Source organism: Anopheles gambiae, chromosome 3 (genome assembly GCF_943734735.2).
Source record: "Anopheles gambiae chromosome 3, idAnoGambNW_F1_1, whole genome shotgun sequence".
Lineage (NCBI taxonomy): Eukaryota > Metazoa > Arthropoda > Insecta > Diptera > Culicidae > Anopheles > Anopheles gambiae.
The window spans coordinates 15323371-15347366 of NC_064602.1; the positions used below are offsets into that span (position 1 = coordinate 15323371).

Below are 23996 nucleotides of genomic sequence, written 5' to 3' on the forward strand. Positions count from 1 at the left end.
CTATGGCAAAATCATCGTGTGCCGCATTATAAGCTCTTGAGGTCCGCATGCGGCCCGCGGGCCGTAGTTTGGAGACCCCTGGTCTAAACCAAAGACGGTTGCTATGTTGAATAAAAAACCATACCATAACGTCAAACAGACTAGTGTATAAGTCATTAAGAATTACATTGAAGATAATTTAAAGAATAGAAATATGAAGTATGAAACCCTAAAATACAAACAAACAATAGCATTATTTACCTCCAGGTTTATTAGGCTTAAATATTCCATAAAGGCATTGGTATTCAACTCCAAAGTAAAATCTGTTGTAGTCATCTGAACTCCGAATCTTGTTTATTCCTGGTGTAGTGCAAGGACCATGTTCTATTCATTAAAGATTAAAGATTCGAGTCATGTTTTGAGACACGTTTTGGAAGCTTTATATTTTTTATTACATTTTGATTCAATAGCCTTGAATTTTGGCATAGAAAAGCCCATACTGGTAAGACCATGTAAAGATCAGATATTCTTTTACTTAATAAACTGAAATTTTATCCTCTTTTACTGTACAGTATACCTTATACACTTACCAGGAATATTGTTCTACAGTTGCATTTACTTAACTCCAATTTCTTCATAGCTTCTTTCTCGCCTTACATACATCTTCTACCTTGGTGCTAACCTTCTTGTTAGGACTTCTAAGAACCTCCCGTAGACTACCTGCCACAGCGCTCTCTAACAAATGCACCATGGCTTTTAAAGCACCTTCAATGGCCGACACTATACCAAAACACTGAAGTATCTAAATTTGGCTTCCCAATTAATGATGAGCTGCAGACCGCTCCGGGATGTTTGTTCCTGTGTATGCTACCGTGTATCCCGGTCCCGGAGTTGTGTCCTCCTTTTCCCCCGGCTTGGCGGCTCGTTTCTACCAATATTTACTTGAAAAACACATTTGCTCTAGGTCATGACTGATGGGCTCAAGCGAGTGTGCACCTTCTACTACTATGTGTCTGCCGCCTACTGCACATGATCACGGTAAAAGCAGATCTTCCACCCTCGTAACCCCCCCGAGAGCTCAAGTGTGTGATCACTAGAGACTTCCAGCTAAGCGTGTATGTTTTAATTTTAGGCACAAACCTCACGACTGTGTCGTGGAGCCCTCTCGAAGGGCACAACACTAAGGTGCTCTGGTGCAAGTGGAATGGAAGATATTGGTATAAAATTAAACTCCGAAAAAAAAAAGGTAAACTAAACTAAGATCGAGTGATGTGGTTATGCTTTTCCACTGTAATTCTTACGATCTGGAGGTTGGATGGGTGTGTGTGTGGGCATGGTGCATACAATTTAATGCTCGACACACAACACGAAGGCCCTGAGCCGAACGGTGCTGGTGCATTTTCTGACTGTTGTTCAGGTTGAAGTTCTACTTTGTGTTTCTTTTAAGGTTTGTGGCCCTCTTGCTTTGTCGGCGGCGTGTTTCCTAGTCGCAACGAATTTGATGCCGCTGTGGCGTGGCGGCAGTGATTTAGGGTCAGCAAAAAGGGCAACGAAAGCGATGCGTACAATCGAGGACACGCTAACGATCAAGCCTCGACGGCACGACGGTGTAGAGTTTCGGAATGGTTCTTCGAAATTGGTTTCGTAGACACACACTCACACACAGGACTCTCTCCCTCTCTCTCTCTCTCTTTGTGTGTGAGGACGCCTTCTCCTATCCGATTCGTCATGCATGTGAAACGTAAAAGAGTTTCGGGAAAGACAGGCAACGCGGTTTACATGCACATGCACATACACACATCCGGCAACATCTCGGCCATGGTTCTTGAGCATAATAAGAGGTTTCGCTTGTTGTGGTAGCATAAGCGTAGCGCATAAAACCAGCATAAGAAGGGCCAAACCCACACACATCTCTCTAGCATCTTCTCGACAACACTCACACACGTTAGGACGCAGTGCATTTATGATTCAAGGGCTCCCACTCCTTGATGGCCCTTCTGCGGACGGGCCAACTCTCGACCATCTGTCACTCTTTTTTTACCCCTTTTCCCAGCGCTGGAACGTTTAAGGCACCACCTCTACCGAGGCATGCCGCCCACCTCTCTGCCAGCGATAATGGTGTGAGGCCTTTCTTTGTTTCACCAGCGCACGATCGAGCGGGCCTGAGCGGACGATTCTCTGTGACCGATCGGAGCCGGATCGGATCAGCAAGCAAGCACGGGAACACGAACGTTCCACCGAGCGCAGGCTGTTTTATGCTGTCCTAGAAAAGAAAATGAGCAACAAAATCAAAAACAAAACCCTTTTGGTTGTAGAGCTACGGCTCGATGTAGGGCCCGTTTTGTACGAAACTGTTTCTGCTGCATGCTGAGGTTTCTTCGCTCCCTTGGACCCCACCAAACCTTACCTTGGTAACCTTTTTTTATTCCCAATGCGAAGACGATCGCTCGGTTTCCTCTTTCTCGGTTCTGGCGATCACAGGCACACGATCGTTGTGGGAGGAACAGCTAGTCAGCAATGACACAGAGCAGCGCAGCAGGAATAATGTCCCCTTTACTTCCCCCACTCATTGATTCATGCCTCCAATCGCTATTTGATCGTCCCGTGAGACTCCGACCGGGTTTAAGAGCGTTTCGAAGCGAAGCTACACGATGGACACGCTACACGGGAAAGACACGGGACCCAGTTACATATTTCGATCGAAATCTGAAATAGGTGAAATTAAGGCTTTCCTTTCTCTTGTCGCCTTCACCATGGTGCTGCAACACCGTGATCGGGCCGAGTCAAGGGTTTGATTTGGTGCCGCTGCAGACTGGCTGGTTGGTTGGTTGGTTCGGTGGTTGCATGCGCAGTGCCGCGCTTGTGCAGCTCTACTTTCATGGCAGGACTTTCGAGTGCACATCGGGTAGGGTAAGGGCATTCAATCTCCTATCCATTTGCAGAACAGATGTGGTTCGTTTTTACTGTGCACGAGAATCTACGGGGGACGCAGCCCCGTGGGGGTAGGATGTTGGAGCTGGGCAAAAAGCACAATTTATCGGTCACGAAACCGATTCCTACGCGGGGTGCCTTTTTCTTGTACGGTGATTGCTTGGTCGTTTGCTTAATCCGATTCCGTCGCATCGTAGGCCAAGGCGATGGGACCAAAGGGAGTGTAATTCCTTTCGAATTGGGCAGATGGAGGGATGTTTACGTTTTGGTGTAGTGATATTTTCCTGGATAATGAATGATCGCATGCAGTTCTTAACGGAATGCACTTAACGGAATGCATATTCTATGTTTGAAGGGACTTGCGCGACTTTCAAATTTGTTTGCACACATTTTTCTAAATCTAATATGGAGGAAAGCATCTGTCTTTTTGGTATGGAAAATCATATTCAAATTACTTATATCTGTTCAATGACACAAGCTATAATGTCAGTTTTCTAACGTGAAGTATAACATTTTCGCTGGCGCCAATGCAACTAATGGTTCTAGATTATGCTCCATTTTTCATCAAAAGCAATTATTAATATTATTATTTATTAATTAATCTTAGGTTAGGTTAGAAAAGGAATTCTTTGAAGACTAGATTGGTTGATTGTAAACCTTCTTCACTTAATAATTGTGTCAGATAATATCACAATGGTGTTGTAGCCTATTGCGCTAGATATCAAAAAGCACTCAACTTCTTCTTCTATGTGGCGTAATGTCCTACGCGGTCATGCCGGCCTATATACAGTGGCGAGTATTCAAAATCAGACACTATTACGAATATCATATCGAAGTCCGGCCGCTGTTCCTACTTTGTAAACCATGTATCAATTTCCTAGAATTATAAATCGCCATGAAAACTGGGCTTCTTTTATTACCTTTGTATACGAGAATGTGAAGTAAGAATCAACAGTTACAACAACAATAACGGGGAGAAAATAATGAAATTTTTCATGTTAGGAAGAGCGTCTGAATTGGAGACTTATTTAGTATCACGCAGTCGGATAGTCAGTCCTTGCTACGGGAAGACGGTTATCTCTAGGCTTGAACCCATGACGGGCATGTTATTGAGTCTAACGACTGTACCACGGGCCTAGCCCATCATCTTCTTATAATTAATAAATGTTGTGTTACTGCAGAGATTACTGGAATTCATACATCAAATGGCAACTGCTGTGTAGGTCATAATAATATTGCTTTGTTTGCCATATCATGTCTAAATTTTCGTGTAGTAAGAAATAAGTTCAAGGTACAATCACAAACAATTGATTGAATGTTGTGTTTAAATGTTTTATTTCCAGACTTTAGACTGTGTTGATTAAAGGCACTTCAAAGTATTTAAAAGTTCTTTGTACAGAAATCAAGTGACTTCCAAAGTTGATAGTATACATTCAAAACGAGTCCAATGTTCAGGCTTTAATAATCATGACTCCCCCTCGTTCTGATACGCCAACCACACACTACACTGGCGACGCTTGAAGTTGAGGGCGAGCCATCCGGTTGAACCTTTAGCCGCGAAATGGTCCAAGGCGATCCAGGGCAGCAAACCGCTGACTCCATCAGCTCCCCTTTCCGCTCCGCCTCGCACAGACGTAGCACTTTTTCCTCCTATTTTCGCAACAGACCTCACTTTGACGCGTTGATTGCCGTGGCGACTGGTGAAACAAAACCAGTCAGCGAACAAAATGCGCGCCCGTCACAGTGAAGAGTGAGCGGGAGGGAGGGAATCAGAGGGCACTGGATGTGTACAGAAAGACAGTCAACCATTTTCTTCAACTGCATCGCGAACACCCATAATGGGAGCAGCAGCAGCAGCAACTAAGCACACGCTCTCCGGCCGGCTTTCGGTATCCATTGTTTGACATTTCGTTTTGCCCGTAGAGTACCCCGGGACTGTCTGTGGCAGTTCAGAACGGGGGAGAGGTTGTGTCGGAGTTTGCGGGTAATTGCGCCTACTCGTCCTCTCCTGGTGTCGTCTAGGCCTGGCGCGGAACACGGAACACCAAGAACTGTTAGGACGGGCGAGAGGCCTGTTTTAACTGTTCTTCATCGCTGGTGAACGGAACTTGCTCTCCTGGAGGGTCTGCCGGTCTGTGTGTTCTGCTCTTGCTTGTGATTTTTTTTTGCTTGCGAACCCGTTCGAATGGCTCTTTCACCCGGGGAAGAGGCCCGGGTTTGGCAATCGGTTTCGCTGCACGTCTGCCAAGCACAGCACAGCAGAGACATAATCGAGTCAGCTGGAGCGAGGTGTATAGAGTGTGTGAGCGAGAGAAACGGGGAGAGGAGCCTTCATGTACTATTACTACTATCCGAGGGTGCGTCTGGGTGGCAAACCCTCAACGGTTCGTTAGTACCGATTTTTACCGTACTTACGGGAGTGTAATTAGGTTGGCTGACGGTACTCTCGGCCGTTGTTTTCCTGCGTTCCGGCCCCGCTCTGTGGACACGACGTCGGCTGGTGGGACTCTGATTCACTGTCACACCGAATGGAGCAGCAAAAATGTCACCCAGGATTGACACTTACGGGGGAATAGGGACGACTACGACGGTCTAACTGCATGGCACCAAGGGGATACCTTCTCTTTTGCCTATTATTTTTTGCAATCCAGTGCAAACCGTTCCAGTAGTTGCTGAAGTTGCTCAGTAGGAATGATCTGTAATCTCGAAAGCTGTCCAAAGATAGCGCAACTATTGTTGCTAAGCGCAATGTGCGAATGGTAGCAGGACTGGTGGATAATCTTCGTGCTGTTTGCACTATCTGAAACGTTTTATCAGATCGCTCTGGAACTTGATAGAATGTTCGATACCTTTCTACGTCACCTGTTCGAGATATGTCATCCCTCCGTTCACCAGATTGTAATCTTCTCCTTCCATTTTAGGCTCGTTTGTGCGATAAGTTGATTAGATATGATTTGTGATGTTTTGTTATTTTTTGTAGTGCCACCTTTTTCTTTGTTCGATATCTTTTACATTTACTGTTGTTTTGTATTGTTTATTATTTACATTTGTTTGTTGATACGTTTCTTTTTTATTTTCTTTTGTTTTTGTTCGTTTTACGTCTTTTACACGTTTAGCCTATGGATTTGTCGATTCATGATTGGTTTAAAACTGTTTGCGTAGTATTAAGATAACAAAGCTTTTTTTACTTTACTTTGTGATGGTGCCAGATGGTGGTGTGATCGTTGTGCGAGCCGTAATCTAATTTTACTCACTGTGTCAGCAGGTTTGGCTGGTGATAAGAAATCTGTTATTGATTGGCAAACTGTTATCAGGCATTGGTTTTTGCTTTGTTCCATATGGGACGCCGAGCAGAGAGCACATTTCATTCACTGTTTTACGTGCAACATGTGACTTTCAATTCGAAGTGCGCAGATACTATCAAAAATCAAAAGAAACAAATTGAATTAAGTTGGATGGTCGTATACATTATTTAAGTACATTTAAATAGACCGTCTTCAAAAAAGAATAGTTCAATCACTCTGCTGCATAAATTCCGACAAAACCAACACTTGAACTGTATAGCTTAGAAGATAGCAGGAAAGGTATATCTAAGGTAAATTCTACGATTCTGGGATTTTTCACCCCTTCCTAGGGGTTTTTACGCGCTCCTCCACTTGCGACTACTGTTACACCCACCCAGCGTGTGATACGATACGGCGATACTGTTGTGTTCATTTCCCACCAGACACAGCCATACACACGCGCCACACATGCCTCCCAGACACTTTGGTGTAATTAGATTGCAATCTAAGCCTGCCACACCGCACCGCTGACGTCGGCCGGACGATATGACGAGCGTTGTGTGACGCGCGAGTTTCCGGTCGGTCGCGTCGCTCTAGCAACGGAGCCACGTTTTGTGGCGCAGAATTTGAGCCGTGTGTTCCGTGCGGCCGAGCGAATGACACCGGTAATTTAAAACAATTTTACATTGACAGCCGCCCACGCCGAGAGTGTACCGCAGGTTTAATGCGCAGTTAAGATGAACCCGAGATGAATCTTGGGTCGCCTTGCCACACAACAAAAACGACACCAGCCTCAGTACAAACGCCGCTCCCAGGGCCGCCAGCTGAAATGGGCAAAGAAGAAAAAATGACCACTTAATCAAATAATAAGCAATATATTTAGCTTTCGCTCGGATGGTGTACGTGTGTGGCGGTGGAGGAGGTGTGGCCTCTTTGCTTGCGTGACACTGATGAAGAGATTAACAAAATGCCCTTTTAAAGGAGAGTTGTTTTTTTTTTTACACTGGCCCGATCTGGCGCTTCGCGTTGCATAAGATCCTCGTTAATCACGTCACACGGCTGGGGTAAAGTTTACGCAAACAACGAGGTCCGTGTTATTGGGGTCCGACCGTTTCGCTGACGTTTTGAGCCTGAGGATGTGCTTGATAATAACCATTCGTGTGAGCGTGAATGTTTACACAAAGCATCCTTTCTCACACAAAGGCGGGGTGTGTGTACACGTAGTGAGCTACGTAAGCAGATTTGTGTTTCACTTACCACCGTCCGATCCTAAATGGGCGAGAGTGAAGGTGCCCTCGCAAGGGCCAATCTACATCCATCTTTCTTCGGTTAGAAAATGACAATATTATACAACTTGTAGACACTCCACCCGGTCATCTTCGGGACGACCGCAATCAGCAATCATGGTGATCGTATTCTGGTCCCCTCAGGAGGAGAAGTCAGGAGTGTGCGGATGGAGATGTGGTTTGACGTTGATCTGATTGGGCTGATGATGAGTGGCGATCGAATAATTTCATTTAATTGTTGAGCCACTCGAATAGAGCAATCAGCTCGGAAACAATCGATGTCTGGTCAATAGACTCGGCTCGGTGTGACTATGTAGGTGCATCGTACACCAAGGGCTATGATTTGCTGTGCAGTGTGTGGTTGCAATGTTAATTACCGGCCAGTGTACCCGGGCTGTAATGACACGGTAGCTGATAGATACGGCGTTAAAGTGTTGTATGCCTGGTTGTGCAATTGTTATAAATATTTATAGAATGATTTTAACAATATAAGTGGATTTTATAAATAACCAATGCACATGTTCTGTATGCTCTATGGTTCTAGTAGGGAATGTATCGTAAAATAAAAATCCCAGTGCTAATGTTGATGCTAATGCATTGTTAATGCACGTAGAAGTGATAACTAATCACTAGCTACTTTGTTATTGCCTGGCTTGGCTTAGAGGTGACACTGGAATCACGATGCTCTTATATCACTGTTTCATTGTTGATTGAGAATGAGTTATTTTGAAGCAACAAACAGGTCCGGAAAGAGGGTCAGACATTGGAACTCAGAAGTGCATAGAATCATTGGGGTGTATGCAAAAATATGGCTTTCATCCCACTGAATCACTGACTTGATTTCTGTTCCTATTTTCACTCTCTGTGCTAGTTACTGTATATATCCGAGGTTCAGTCATAATTACTGCCGCCGTTCCTGGAGTACTATCTAGTTCTGTATTTTCTATTTTCCTGCTTCTTTTTTTGGATTTGATACAGTGTACAGTTTATAGATTAGAGTGGCATTCATTTATCTCTATGCACGTTCTGGTCGTAGAATCGTAACATATTCTTAGTTTAGTTTATTATAAGTAATAATTGTCCTTATTCTTGGTTCCTATTTTTAATCGTTTTCCCATAATATTACCTCGGAAGAGGTCCCCACTCTATTTTGAATCATTCTTTATCTGTGTTCTTGGTTCCAACATATGTTCTAGGCAATACTTGTCAATACCAATGTTTTGAAATCCTGATCCAATGTTTTGAAAATAAACTGAAGGCACATTCCACATAAATTAAAGTTATATATCCATGCACTTGCTTTGTCTTTTTTGAAGTTCTCTTTCTGTTGATCTATTATAACATTCTTACTGAGAAACGATCGCTTACTACAGTAAGATGTTTGAAATTATATTGAATCTCCCGACATGTCGCTATGTAAGACTAACCGTTTCTACGATTAATCCATGCCACTCGTTTACGACTTACGCACCCAAGGTTAAGCAGTGTTAACTCTTACCACATGGAGCTGAACATCAATACAATAATGGGACTCATTTCTCTTCTGTGAACGGCGCGGATCGCTCAAGTAGAGTGCCACACGCAACTCCATCATATATGCCCTTCATTCGTGGTGACACTCGTTCTACAAGTGGCATTCAGCTGCGTTGTTCGGCTGTTCGAGATCGGTTTAGATTTTATTGGGCCTAGGCCTATTTACATGTTTGTGCAGTGTCCTCCTTCTCCGTGGTTCGCCAGCAGGAAAAATGGAAAGACATTTCAACCAAAACAAAACCACCATACTACTGGGCAAGTTGTAAGTGCACCAAACAAAGGGGGAGAGAAATGCATGGGCATACACGTGTGGGATACATTGCCATCATATGTTGCTCCGGTTTGTGGCCTGGTTACAATCAAGTCGCTACGATCTGCTTTTTGCTGCGGGTTTGCGGGGAGGCTTCTTCTACAATGTGTGTGTGTGTGTGTTTTTGTTGCTTTTCTGCCGTTTACCATGATCGGATCCTCTTTTCTCTTGATACTGGCTGGTTAGTTGGTTGGTTGGTTGGTGGTGGCAGCTGGCAACAGCATGGATCGAATGTGCTTTGTCTCATGATGATGGGTTCGCTTCCACTGGCCACCCGTTTCACTCCAATCCTATGCTGTAGGACAAAATGTTGTGCGATCGCTGCGGTTGTTGTGGCGTTCATCTGCCTACGAAGCGTGTAGTGTCGTCGGTGGTATGTGTAGTTCGCCATTTTCAAGTTGCCTGCTATGTTTCGCCTGCATCAATCGCACACACACACACACACACACTGATACTCGCATTCTGCCCGTGGTAGCATAAAAAGAAGTGACACAAATAATGATAAAGTGACAGCGCTTGTAGTGCAAAAAAGGAGGCCAGAGCGGGGAGACAAAAAAAAACGGAGTAACTAAATAAATTAAGCTCGTATGAAGCGACCGTGCATCGCGGGGCCCGACACGGGGGCATCTCGTTTCGTTTGTCGCCGCTTGCCAAGGGGATGAGAAAATACGATCCCACGGGTTTGAAGGTAGGTTTTTTTCTGCTCGTTGTTGTGGCTTTTTACATTGCTATGTTATTGTGCTGAGGGGGGTAATGTTACTTGTTCGTCTTTCAGTGAAGTTTGTTGCGAAGAAAACAACAGCACCGGCAGTGACGCGATGCGATCAGACAAGCCTGCTGACGGGTGAATCCGGGAATGTTGGTTTTATGACGTCTTATCATGCCGCGTGTCGTGTCTTCTCGAGTCTTCACCGAACAGAACAGAGCACCCTTAGTCTAGAACGATCAAACAAACGGCTGCAGCAATAACCACTTTACAAGAGAAGCAGGCAGGGCGCAGAGAGTAAACAACTTCTTCAGCAGACATTCCTGAAGAGCATCTGACCATATGAGCGTCGCATCTCTCGAACAATCCATAAAAAGAAGAAACCGATCTTAAGCCAACACGACAGCAAACGAAATGGAGACAAGTTTTCTTCCGATTTGTATTGGTAAGAGAATGTTGGGCTTTGAGTGAGAAAACTTTCAAAGCAAACGATTATATAATGAAGCTCATAGTGATGAACCTTCTGGCTGGGACGGCTGGCGGACGTCTTAAACCGGCTCTCTGTCAACGAATCACACTCACAAGCATCATCATCAAGCAGCAACAGCAGCAGCAGAGGCAGTTTGCCTAATGTCATTAAAGCCAAATCGCCAAATCTCGACTGCTTTTAATGTCCCTTGCGTCCTCCTATCCACCTTGTGGGGAGAACTTATGATGGGGCTGTTAAGGTTCCCAAGTGGTAGCGTCACATTTACGTCGATTTCAGCTAAACTCCATCACTCCAAAAACGAACTCCAAGATCTGTAAGCACACGCGCACCAACACACTTGCCTATTGGCCACGAAGGCCATAAAGCCGCGGTGAAGGCTAGCTGGGGTTGGTTTGGTCGGTTTTCGCCAGCATGATGATGATGGTGTGCCCGGTCGTTGACGCTGCGCTGCTGCACGTTCTGTTGTCGAACTTTTATCTATACGGCTGGAAATTCAAATGAAGGTTTTGGAAAACGCAGCGCTCGGCAAGTAGAAGTAGAAAACAAACGCACGGGGTGGGGTTTGAAATGTTCTGCCTTGCCTTGGGACGTTCAGCTGCTTAAGTAGACACAGCTTAGGTTACGTTATGCAGGTTCAATATCAACAACTGCGTGCAAGTGTTTAGGCTCGAATGGTTCTTAGAAGCATGGTTTGTTGTTATTGCAAAGGCTTTTTTCTGTAGTTTACATAATTGGTTTGTTTCCAATTTGGAAGGGGTTTTTATGTTATGTAAAGACAATGTGTAGTTGTTGCCTTGAAATTTATTGGGGTATGATTTCTTCAAGATTGCTGGTAAAGAATATGTCTTATGAATGAGAGTATTTTACATTCTGTTTGCCTCGCCCTGTTTGTACATTAGTACTGAAATTATGGAATAGTAATCTACATAAATCCTTGATAATTAATGCTTACTGGCTAAGGACTGGCACAACTACTGAAGATATCAATAATTATTTTATCGCCGGTGTGTGGTTAATTATTAACCAAGCGCCTGTTTGACTTCGCTGCTTGTTTACTGAAGACATTGATACAGACACATTGTGGAAAAATTGTTGTATTAGACTATTTTTCACTTTTTTGAACCTTATTACAGCTGATCTCTTATACCTACGATCTTTCTGAAATATTGAATACAAACTTCCAGTTGATTGCTTCAAATTTGTTAGAGCATGTTTTAAAGTATCATTCTATGCCTTAGCGAAGACTCAACGACGTACTTACGTTCGAAATCACATCATTTGTTTGAAGCCATTGAAAATTTAACTCGCCCATCCCAGGTTTTGCGATGGACCTCGTAAAGAGTTGGCGAACAGTCTCCAGTCCACTGGTTCGCAGCGAACGTAGAAAATGTCAAACATACACAGCAATCACTCGTCACGATTTTGTAACGACGACGAAATTAATCATAAACTGCACCTACCAGCAGCAGTAATAGTAATAGTAGTAGTAGTGGGTGCAGCTGATTGGCAATTGTGAAGCACGCCCTTTTTGGGTATGAAGGTGTTCAGCTACCTTTCGCGAATCCATCCACTAAATGAAAATTAATATGATCGTTTTCGCTCGACCCATGAAGTATTCGCCTTCGTTGCACTCGAATGATGACTTTTCGTTGCCAGGGTGATGATGTTGTGCTTTGTTCGTGACCATCATTAGCTCATCGCCGCACGGAGACCGATCTGCGTGGCTTGGAGCGGTGGTGGTAGGTCGCGACCATCATCTTCTCTTTCCGGCCTAAAAATAATGTCCACACAAAGAGGGTTCACACGCGCGCGTATGTGGACAGCCAGCAGTGACTGAAGTCATTGCTAAGGAAGTGGTTAATGATAAACTACCGTCGCAAAAAGGGGGGAGGAAAACAAAAAGATCACATGCGCAAAAAGTTCATTTTTTATCGTTGGATAACGGATTTTAGTAGTGAAACCGACGAAAACAAAAAAAAAGCCAGCCCGAAGGTTGATTGCCGCGCGTGTACGCAAAAGTTTATTAATTTAGGGGCACAACAAAAAAAACGAAGTCACCACCGCATACAGCAAGAACTGGTCATTATGCGCTGCTGGCAGCGACGAGTACGTGATCATGAGCTACTAACGGCGAGCGCACACACACACATACACAGAAATACAGAAGGAAGGTTTTGCTTAGTCGAACCTACCCGGTTTCGGAGAGGAGGCCCTTGGATGTGTGGTCGCGGCGACGGCGTCTGGTCATCGGCCTTTTCTTCGTCGCCTGCGGACTCTCACGCCGTTGTGTCATCACGCCAGACCGACACTTAAACTATCAGCAAAATGGCAGCAGTAAAGTGCAATGGCGGTGGAGAAATTGCGAACCGAAAAGCATAAACATAAATAAATAATCGGCACCCTCCCGCTGGTGGATGGCAGAAAATTGGCACCACCACACTTAACCAGTACGCTGCGCACTGCTGGTTTGTTTGTCGTTTTTTTGTGAAGATACCGAAGTGTGTCCGCAGCACGCATACAAATGTGAGGTTGCAAGTGCGTGTGCAGCAGAACTGCAGAAATGCATCGCAAACAGATAAACGGGCAAATAAAGAAGAAAAAACGGGCACTAATAAGCCGGGAAGGCGACATGTTTGTACGTTATCTCTCGGTTGTCCCTCGTACTCTTTCCCGCTGATGTGCCGAATGTCCACACGGGAGGATGGCGGATGAGACCAATTTCCCTCGGCCCGGATGGTGGCTCTGATGGAAGACTGTGTGAAGTCTCGTCCCCAAAAAAAATAAGGTGTGTGACGAAGAAAACATTCAAATTGCTCAGGACATGACTGCGCTTTCGTCATGCGTCGCGCTGTTGAAAGTTTACTGCCCGAGGGCGAGCTCTCTGAGATGTGCGTGCGTGTTTTGGTTTTTGCGCAGTATGCATTTCATTTGGGAACCGGGGCCCGGTGCGTTGCATCTGCCAGACGGTGGCACGCAAATTGCATTTGTTTTGCTCTGGTAATGGGCGTATAGCATTGTAGCGGGGTGCATTGATGGAGAAGAGGGGGGCTGTGCGAGTGGTGGAGAAGGTTCCCCGGGACCAAAGATCAATAGCGAAATGGTCGTCAAATGTTTCACCAACAACAACAACAACAACAGCTAACTTGGTCAAGGGTGAGAGTGTAGCCATAAAGTTAAGCAGTTTAGCTGCGGACTCGGTGGTAAAGAATGCGTTGGTAATATATTGGCACATCGTAAAACTTAGAGCCTGGGCAATTATAAGCGGCGCGATAATGCATGGTCGTTTCAAAGCTGAAAGCAAGTCAACCTTCTGCTGCATATGAATTATTCGAAACTGCGCTATTTTTAACGTAGGTGGAATACATTAAAATAGTTACAAGCGGAACTCATCTCGGGATACAAAGCGATAATAAATATCGAAAACATTATGTTAAAAACAATAAAAAACACATACACTGATCTTAAGGCTGCGTTTGATCGTGTGAACCATCGCTTGCTGTTGGCTAAGCTCGCCCGGATCGGTCTCTCTACTCCGCTGGTGAATTGGTTCAGGTCCTATATCTCTGAACGTAGCTACTACGTACAAATCGATGGTGTCTCCTCTAACGTTTTCGAGAGTTCATCTGGCGTCCCTCAGGGCAGCAACTTGGGACCACTGCTGTTCTCGCTTTTTATTAACGACATCACACTGGCCATTACGGAAGCAGATTGTCTGCTTTATGCGGATGATGTTAGGCTGTTTCGTATCGTACGTAACACTTCCGACTCTCTTTCTCTGCAAAGATCGATTGATGTTTTCTCTGACTGGTGTATCAATAACGACCTGCTAATTTCTGTTGATAAGTGTACGTCAATGTCTTTCTTTAGAATAGCTAGTCCGATTAGGTATATCTATAGCATATCAGGGACACAACTACCGCGGTGCAATACGGTCAGGGATTTAGGAGTCACCCTGGATCGCAAACTAGATTTCCGACAACATTACTGTGATATTTTAGACAAAGCTAACAAAATGCTAGGATTTATTCGTCGACATTCGAGAGAACTCAATGACCTACACTGCCTGTTAACTCTGTATAAGTCCTATGTTCGTTCCATCCTCGAGTTTAGTTCTACAGTTTGGTGTCCATTCTCTAGTGTTTGGTCCAATAGAATAGAAGCTGTCCAAAAGAGAGTTACTCGTATTGTCCTACACTTCACTCCGTGGCGTAATGTAACCCCTCGTCCATCGTATCATACTCGTTGTTTGTTGTTTGGTCTGGACACACTTGCTAGGAGACGTGATAATGCCCAATGTACGTTTTTGTCCAAACTTATTGTCGGTGAGATAGATTCGCCAGAACTACTGGCTAGAGTCAACATAAATGTCCCTCCTAGAGTGTTCCGTAACTACAGACTAATAAGAACTGACCTTACAAGACGTGCATACAGCGAGAACGACCCAATGACTGCGATGGCCCGTAAATTTAATCAGCGTTACATTTCATTTGACTGGCACCTACCTACTAGATTTTGTTGATCCGTTTTGTCATTGTACACTGCGTTAGTTATTTAAGTTTTAGTTTTAATTCAGTGATAAGGCCGCTTGTTTGGCCAATCACTTAATACAATAAACAATACAACAATACATATTCTAGAACGTACGCACCAAACATTAATAAATAACAATGTGAATGAAATGAAAAAGATAGAAAAATCAGCTAGCCGCAATCACACTCAGAAAAGTTGTACTACAATTAATAAAATATAATAAAAACTTAATAAAAGTCTGGTGATAGTAAAAAGTAAATAAATGCTCATTCAAATAAACGAACCAATGAAATAATATAGAAAAGAAATCGTAACAGTGAATAAGAAAGTGAATAAGTTAAAACTAGTTATACATTAAATACATTTATCAATACAGCCTTCTCCGACCATTCCTTCTGAATAAAAAAAAAACTAACAAAAAATCCTAAAAGCGGAAATAATAAAATTTATAAACATATGCAGAAAAATGATATGCAATAAACAAAAGAAGAAGAAAGAGTTGGAACTATGACAAAAAAAAACAAAATAATTAAAAATTATGAAGAAACAAATGTAATTTTAGCAGAACTAATGTAATAGTAATGACATGATAAGAAACTCATAAAAAGTTAATGATTTTGTTTGAACATTATAGTCTTTTACTTAAATATTTATTAAAATTTAGCAGTTATTTATCCATTGTTTTCTCATTATTTCTTCTGAAGCGTTCGTTCTACATCGAACAACATAAACGTATGCGAAAAGGAAATAACTTTACCAACCTTAGAAATGATATGGAAATCAGCTATCTCGGTCTACCTACATAAAACTGTTAAATATATGTGTTGCTTATGCAAAACCGCATTCTTGTTCTACTTACTTCGGCCCTCGGATTATGTTTAAAAAAAACCGGATGGCATAACGCGTTTCCTCCTGCTTTCCCAACATTTCTTTTCTGCAACCCTTTCGTTAGCTCCATTTCTCTCGCACGCACACAAACACATACACTTTTGTTTGTCGGTATCGTTGCTTTTGTTTTTGTTTTTGGTGCAGTTTGTCGATATCTTCAAACCGCCAGCCCCCAAACGCCGAAGAAGAAGAAGAAGAAGAAGACCGCTTCATTCCTCTCACGAAACGCTTCATTTTCCGGTTCGTGGCGGTTTGTTATTATCAGTGTGCGGCCTCGTTTTGTTTTCGCAATCATCCCCTCCCTCCCAGCAGCATAATTGAACCACTCCCGAAACGTATGCAAAAAAGGGAAGGGTAGAAGGTTCTCCGGTTTGGTTTGTTCATGTTTTGGGATAAGAATCGAAGAGGCAAGAATGCGCAGTAGTGTGTATGTGTGAGCGCGCGGGAAGGAACAGTCATAAGAAAAAAAGCGCGCCGTGATGTGGAACGGTAAAATAAAAGGAATCGTTATTACTGGTGCAATCGAAAAGAATGCTTAACCTTCGCTCCAATGTAATCCCTTCTTATGTGATTTTTTTTTTTGGCTGAGACGGTGCAAGTAAACTCTCCAATCGAACCCTGTAATGGGGTCCGGATGGTGTGGTGTGTATTATTTGCAAAAGTTGCCATGGGAAATGGGCAAATCGTGTGCGGGAGAGAGCCCAACAATTCAGGGGTTTGTGGTTTGATAAATGGACATTACAGGGTTTCCCACGATTTATTGGTTGGTTCCCATCAATTTTTGGTGGGTTCCCATGTTTGTTTGGTGCGTTCCCACGATTTTTTGGTCGTTTCCCAGAATTTTTTGGTGCAATTGTATTGATATCCAATCGGAAAATACCAATAAATTATGGGAACAAACCAAAAATCTATGGGATACGACCAAAAAATCGTGGGAACGCACCAAAAAATCATGGGAACTGACCAATAAATCGTGGGAAACCCTGTAATGCTTTCGCGAGAGACGTATTCTTCCCAAGTTTGTATATGTGTGTATTGGGGGTGTTTTTTGGCATTTTAGCGTGCTACATAGTCGCGATCGAGCTGTTTTATTATAGCGTTCGCTTTACGTTAATGGCACATTGAGAGAAAGAAATGATTTACTATTATTATCCTCGTTTGGTCAACGTTCGCACATACTTAAAGGGCATTTCGATGATTTTGTGAGGGTAAAATATAGCTGGTGCTGTGGTCTTTACAGGATATAACATAATCTACACTCGTTGGGCACATTTTTAACGACTCTTTCCAAACCCCTCCTCTTTATCAATTGTTGCTGTAATTTGTCGAATATCGAGAAAAGACCAGAATTATTCTGGAAATAAAATTCCCAACCAAATATTAAATGAAGAACTGTTCGTTGATAGGTTAATAGGTAACTCTCCACGAAACGGTTGTTCGATGGCAAATCTTTATCCTTCTAGCGATTTTATGAACGTATACACAATAACACTTGTTTATACCGTATGGAAATCACTAAAAACCTTTAAGTGAAAGTTCTCTCATGCTCAGGGATCCCAAAAATAAGTTAGAATACCAAAATAAACAGTTTTCTTTGCACCTGTCAATAGATTTCAAGCAACGATTTGTGCCATCCAGCCTGCGGTGGATGGCAAAAAATGCACGAATAAGATTCGCCGAACTCTGCTCGATATTCCGTTGCTTTGGGAAACGGTGATTTTGACAGAAGTTTAAAAGTAGATATCGTTACGTCGAAACGCGTTTAATGACAGTTTGACATGCTTAAAAAATTACTTATTTATTCATTTAATGGTAAAATTTCCTCTTTAAAATTAAGTGGAAATCATTTTGTATCCGTTTTAGTATGCATACGCTTTCAAAAATGTTCCCGCAAAATGAGTTTCACATAATTTCATATCATTTCATTCATATTTCATAATTCATAATTCATAATTCATAATTCATAATTCATAATTCATAATTCCTAATTCCTAATTCTTTATTCTTAGTTCCAAGTTCCGAGTTCCGAGTTCCGAGTTCAGGGTTCCGAGTTCCGAGTTCCGAGTTCCGAGTTCTGATTTCCGAGTTCCTAGTTCTTTGTTCTGATTTCTGAGTTCTGAGTTCTGAGTCCTGAGTTCTTAGTTCCAAGTTCTGAGTTCCAAGTTCTGAGTTCTGAGTTCTTAGTTCTGAGTTCTGATTACCAAGTTCCTAGTTCCTAGTCTAGTTCCAAGTTCTTATTCCGAGTTCTGAGTTCCGAGTTCCGAGTTCTGGGTTCCAAATTTCGAGTTTCAAGTTCCTAGCTTCGAAAATTCCGAATTCCGCTTTCGGAATTCTGAGATCTGAGTTCCTAGTTCCGAGATACAAATTCCAAGTTCGGAATTCTGAGTTCCGAGTTCCAGTGCCAGTGCCAGTTCTTTAACGGACTTATGCAAATAAGCTTAGAAGATATATGTGTCCAACCTGTTTTAATTCTTCCCATTCTTTGTGGAATTCTGTGGATATCCTTCGACAGCTACAGTAAGTGTAGCTCTCATTTATGCCCATTTACCATTAACATTTTTACGAACTGTTTGGTGTAATTTATTCACAATTGTTGGTCTTGTTAAAACTTAAACTTGTCCCGCTTTCGCCCCCGTTTTGCATCCTACCAAAAGTCATATGTTATTAATTATTGACCAACAAGACGTGCATCTGGCTTGGCGCATCGTTTCACGCTTCGACGGTTCGCGTTTCTGCTGCCGGTTGCACTTGCTGCTGCAGTTTTTTTGGGTTCGTTCCGTTTTTACGATCCTGTGTTTCATTTATGGCCCCAGGAAAGTATGTGAGTATGTGTTGTGTGTCTGTGTGTGTGTGTCGGTGTGATGTATTTACGACGCCGACTTGTTTTGTTTCGCCCTTACACTGCTGCAACGACATCCGCCTGGCCTGCCCTCCCGGAGGTTTCAATTGCTCAGTGTCTTTTTAATTTAGCCGCACCCGGGCCACCAACCGTCCGAGGTTGCCTTGCGTCACCATATCCGTCACCCAAATGATGAAGCCCAAACTTCACCGGTTTACGGTTTCCGCTGGTGTGGCTGGTTCTTGGTGGTGTGGTGGATTTGGGTTTGGTTTTTGTCGCTTAAATCGGTACCTTTCGGTACCCGCTTGCCTGAGAACCGAGGCTGACCTGGTACGGGTGAAACGTGACTCTCTGCTGTCCTCTGTCTGTGGTTGTGTGTATGTGTGTAGGTCTGTACGGTCCACTTCCTTTTAAGAAGGTTGTTTTTTACTCCTCCACTCCCAGAAGGTAATACTCCTGTGTTTCGGCTGGAAGGTTCTGCCACATATTTTTTGCCTCATCCAAATAAATCACTTTGTATATGTTTTTGAGCACTTGTAGGGTCTCGGAAAATCTGGACCCTGGGCAGGTTTCCAAGTGACGTCGATCCGGGAAAGATTGTCTTCTCAAGATCGAAGATCGGGTCGCTGCTGCTGGCATGATTGTGATCTTGTGAACCACCGTCGTACCACCAGCATTCGTGCTGGCAGCGTTTCTGAGGTCGAAGATTTGCCCTTATTGCACAAAGGCTTCCTTTCATCTCGCAGCAAAAAGGCTACGGTTCGCTGGCAGAAGAAGCAGAAGTTTTGAAAGATAATCTTCCACCGCGGGCTGGGAGTGGTCGTGGTCGTGGTGGAAGACGCCGATGTGTGATGGAGGAATTCCATCTTCCCGGGACACACAGGGACAAGTCGAATGGTTGTAGTAGTATTCATCGTTTGTATGTGGAAGGTTTTTTTTTTGTTGATGTGATGGTGGACCATTAGTGTGTGTCTGTAAGTTGAAAGATGGTTGGTTTTGTACCGCCTAGCTGTTGCCCATCACATCCTACCACAGGTCTGATCACGACTTGCTGGTCGGTTCTGGTAGCTTTCATCAATTTCTCTCTCTCTCGTCCCAATAATTTGGTATTCCAGCTGCAGATCCATCCATCCATCCATCCATCCATTCTGTCCATTCTATCCGATTCTTTACTGACGAAGGTATTTCTTGTGTATACTTTCAGCTCTCTCGCTCTCTCTCTCTCTGTGTTGGTGCTGCTGATGCTCTCTTGCTTGGCAGGTTGTCTGCCGGCCGTGACTGACACGCAAACCCGAAAAAAGAAACCCAGAGACCTCCGATTCTAGCCCATGCGGATGGAACAAGCGGGGTACGAAAGAAAAGTCGTTCTATAATTTCACATCAGTTTCGGTGGAGTAAAAAATAAGAACCACATCGTCTCCGGGAGAGCTGTGTGAGTGTGTGTGTACACGGTCGGTGGAAGAATAAATAAAATTCACCCTGCACCACCCCACTCCCTCCCTTGGAAACGATCCGGTCAGAAGCTGGGGGGCACAGGAGTGTGGCGTCCTCCGGGGAGCGCAGCGAAATTTTCAGCGAGAAGCGAAAACCGGCATAAATTGCGTCGTTAGGAGGCTAAAGTGAACTTCAAAGTTATTACGCAGTGTGGTAAGTATACGGCATACGGTATTGAAGTAAACATGGAACGCTCTCCGGTGTATGTCGGTTTTTTTTTTTCTTGGCTGTTCCTACTCCTCTCCCCGGGGTGTGTGCGTGCGTTTACTTTTGTTTCAATTTGTCTTGCCGTAAAAAGTTGAAGCATTTTGGAGCATTAAAGGTAGTTATTTTTTCTTGACTGGTTCTAGTAAGCGTACACCCGGGCGTTTACATTAATTAAGTTTTAATTGGGAGGTAAATTATGTGCGCATAATCGATACTGTTCACCAACGTTTTGGGCAGTCTAATTTTGCGCTTGACAAATGTACGGAAATGATTTCTGTAATGTTTTGGGCACATACTACACAGAGATTTCGGAATGCCAACACAGCCAACAATTGTATCATTTACACAAAGCCTCATATAAATACTAAAATTAGAATTCTAGACTAGAGCTAGACTATAAATAATACAAAAGGGTGATTATTAAAAATTATTACTATGTTCTTTCAATGTCTCTGTGCTCAAATGTCAACATGAACCTAAGGAGAAAAGAAAGTAATAAATTGTACATATAAGAAACGATTTTTTTTGGCAATCAATTGGCTCTTGTAAAGGTCGGATGTGGTTCGGTTCATATCCGGCTCCCGTCTACGTAGTAAGGACCGAATATCCGGTTACGTGGTACAACAAAGTTTAATTAACCACCATGATCAAGTCCTTACCATGACCGTGCATCGTTATGCCAATAAAAGAAAAAAAGAAAATGTAAGTGCTCAATTAAAAAAATGACAGTTACAAGTAATATTAGTATTCCTGACAATAGTTGCAATCCATAAAACTTCAAAATAACAGATTGTGTTACACATTTTGAGTTACAATCAAAAGTTGAACCATGTCAATCATTCTGAATATTAATTAATTGATTGCTGATTGCCCTTTCTTTGATCTTGGCTGTGAAACGAAATTGTTTGGCGAGTTGGCACTTCAATCAAAGCGTAATGTCGATGAAATGCGTGAAGTTCGAAGAATGTAGCTCATTTCAGCTAATGGCTGTTAATCCATCCATAAAAAACACGTTCGATGAATTGTTAATATCTAATAACTGCTCGGATTGTTTATTATCACGTTTTTGTGCAAGCCTTAATGCTTCTAGAATGAATATCATTGTATTAAGTGCTTGTTATTTGCAATAATTCCAAAAAAACAGGTGCCTAATCTATTGCCAGAACTGCCACGCACCATCTAATGTGATTTGATCATCATACTAACACAAGACGGGGCGGTCCCGTGGTACAGTCGTCAACGAGAACGACTCAATAACATGCCCGTCATGGGTTCAAGCCTAGCATGGACCGTCCCCCCGTAGCAAGGATTGACTATCCGACAGCGTGGTAATGAATGAAGTCTCGAAAGCCTGCATAGACCGGCATGTCCGCGTAGAACGTTGTTACGCCAAATAGAAGAAGACTAACACAAGAAATAGTGCAGAATACAAAACCAAGTTACATCCTCTATTTAATCCCGAACAAATATCCATAGGTCGTTTGCTAACTAATAACAACCGTAATAATTAGCATATTACTGCAAACGAAACTAATCACCATTAGCATGCGAACAATGCAGAATAAGTTTTCTTATGCTTTAAAATGTATCGTCATTTGTATGAGCATCGTTTGTTAACTGATTTATAGCTCCCTTGCGATGTGGAATAGCTTCACGTCGCATTCACTCTGGCTCGTTTTACGATGCGCAACAAATTCTGCTTAGCGTACGGGAAACCTGAGCACATGGTCAGCATAAACACCGGCTATAAACGCACACACACACCCACAACCCCGAACATACAAACTTGCACCAGACCATGGCCACAAGATCTAGCAACATCCACCCACACCCTAAGATGATGGTTGCTCACGATCTCTTGGGCCACCGCCCATCGATCTGTTGTGGCACCGTCTTTCAATGTTTCAATGTTGCGGCCTCGGTTGCGACCACCGCAGCGGCACCAGCAGCAGCAGCATACTTTCTATGGCAATCGAATGCAACGAATCCATTAGCCCACGGGGTTGCGCCAGCTGCATCGGTACTTTTGTTGTTGTACGCCCATTTCCCTAACTCCTCACGTTACCCACCGCAAGACGACGACGTGTGTGCTGTCGGGAAAAGAAAACTAGATTGCAATGATGAATACTGCCGGATCTTCGCTGGTCGTTGCCATCCTAGCTTCTCTTGCCGCCACAAGCTTTTTGATCGCCATTCGCCGATCGATTGCTGAACTCTTACCCGTTTAGGTCCCTTACTCTTTCTCTCCCCCCCTGTGGGATGAATAAGAGCTCTGTGCGAAACCCACCCGCCCGACCGATATCATCAATCTTGTCGCCATAGAGGCGGTGTCGGTACGCGTTATTATTGCGGGTTTTCTTTCTCGAAAAGGACGCTTCCGTGTTGTGTATGCTGCAAGGGCTTGAACAGGGGCTCCAAGCGCCCTGGAAAAGCGGGGTGTTCCGTATCGGTGAATAATTTCTCCAACGAGCTAAATCATAAACATCCCGCTGTTCTTACCCGCCAGAGCCGGTTTTAAGAGGCCAATCCGTTGGATCCTGTTTTGCAGCCAATAAATCAATTCCATCCATTTCGCTTCGACACGAAGAAGAGCACTTAAGCGGATTATGGAGGTGGTGGTGGTAGTGATCGTGAGTACACTGCAAAGAGCAAAGAGCACTGTAAGTAAATCACCTTTCGTCACCTTTATTCTCCCCCCCCCACCCCGCTTCAGGTCTGCCAGAAGGTGTTCGCGGTGGCACGGTACATACCTCTCCGCACGATCACGATAAGGGCCAGCGCAAAACACCTCTTTTTTGTGGGTCAAGCTCAAACAAAATAGAAAGCATCGTACGATCGTTCGTCGTCGTCGTCCCATTCGCGCTTCTCGCGGTTTCAGAGCTGCAGCAAGTACGGGGCTGGACACAGATTAACCTCCCCCCTTAGGGCCGGCCACCGGGTTGACGGAGTACACAAATCAATAAACAAACTGATTAGCGTTCATCAACAATTGTGCAGCACCGTAACGGAGAGCATGGTGGGCGCGTTGGTGTGGGTTGATTGAGACTGTCGGCCGGGTCGTTTGGCTGACAAATCTGTGACTGTGGTGAATGTACCAGAAAAACAGTCGTCTTCGAGAACTTTCGTGGTTAAGAATGCTGGGTTTGTGTGTTTGTTGTGCCGCAGACAAACAATTGTACAACACGTTCATCAACGGTAGACTGTTTGAACTGGGGAAGCAAAGAACAGCATGCATCTTGAATGGGATCTTTATATCGTTTTTTATTGCAATCGCTCACACTTCTATGGGAACTATGCGTGGCGAAGGGTATTGTAGACACGTTACCTGCTGGCGTTCTCGCTTACTTATCAATCAGAGGCACTAACATCCGCTTTGGAGCTGTGTTTGAAGGCCCTTGTCAGTTAGTGTCGTGTTGTGGGACAATCACTAATCTCGGTCCTTACATAGTGCATTGCTAACCTCTCCATAAAGCTATAAACGATTGCATTCTTGCAGCGCTAGGGACGATCAATCAATAA

The 23996-nt window shown here is 43.7% G+C and overlaps 1 protein-coding gene and 2 long non-coding RNA genes across 5 annotated transcripts in view; 2 read left to right on the top strand and 1 right to left on the bottom strand.

Annotated features, from left to right (window-relative positions):
* LOC1275549 (inositol-pentakisphosphate 2-kinase) overlaps nt 1–23996 on the top strand; it is a 114024-nt gene that overhangs the window by 55140 nt on the left and 34888 nt on the right. For 2 of the 3 annotated variants that reach the window (XM_061655462.1, XM_061655461.1), the window contains one exon: nt 19981–20423. The exons of the other annotated variant lie outside the window; for it this stretch is intronic. The gene's annotated coding sequence lies outside the window, so the exon portion shown is untranslated. The remainder of the gene's footprint in view (nt 1–19980; nt 20424–23996) is intronic. 3 annotated transcript variants of the gene reach the window in all.
* Nucleotides 5973–7225, bottom strand: LOC133393351 (uncharacterized). The gene is made up of 2 exons (XR_009766114.1): nt 7098–7225; nt 5973–7018 (listed from the first exon to the last, which is right to left on the bottom strand). It is a non-coding gene; the product is annotated as an uncharacterized LOC133393351 (long non-coding RNA).
* On the top strand, nt 7012–11017 carry LOC133393350 (uncharacterized). Its single transcript, XR_009766113.1, has 2 exons — nt 7012–10011; nt 10099–11017. It is a non-coding gene; the product is annotated as an uncharacterized LOC133393350 (long non-coding RNA).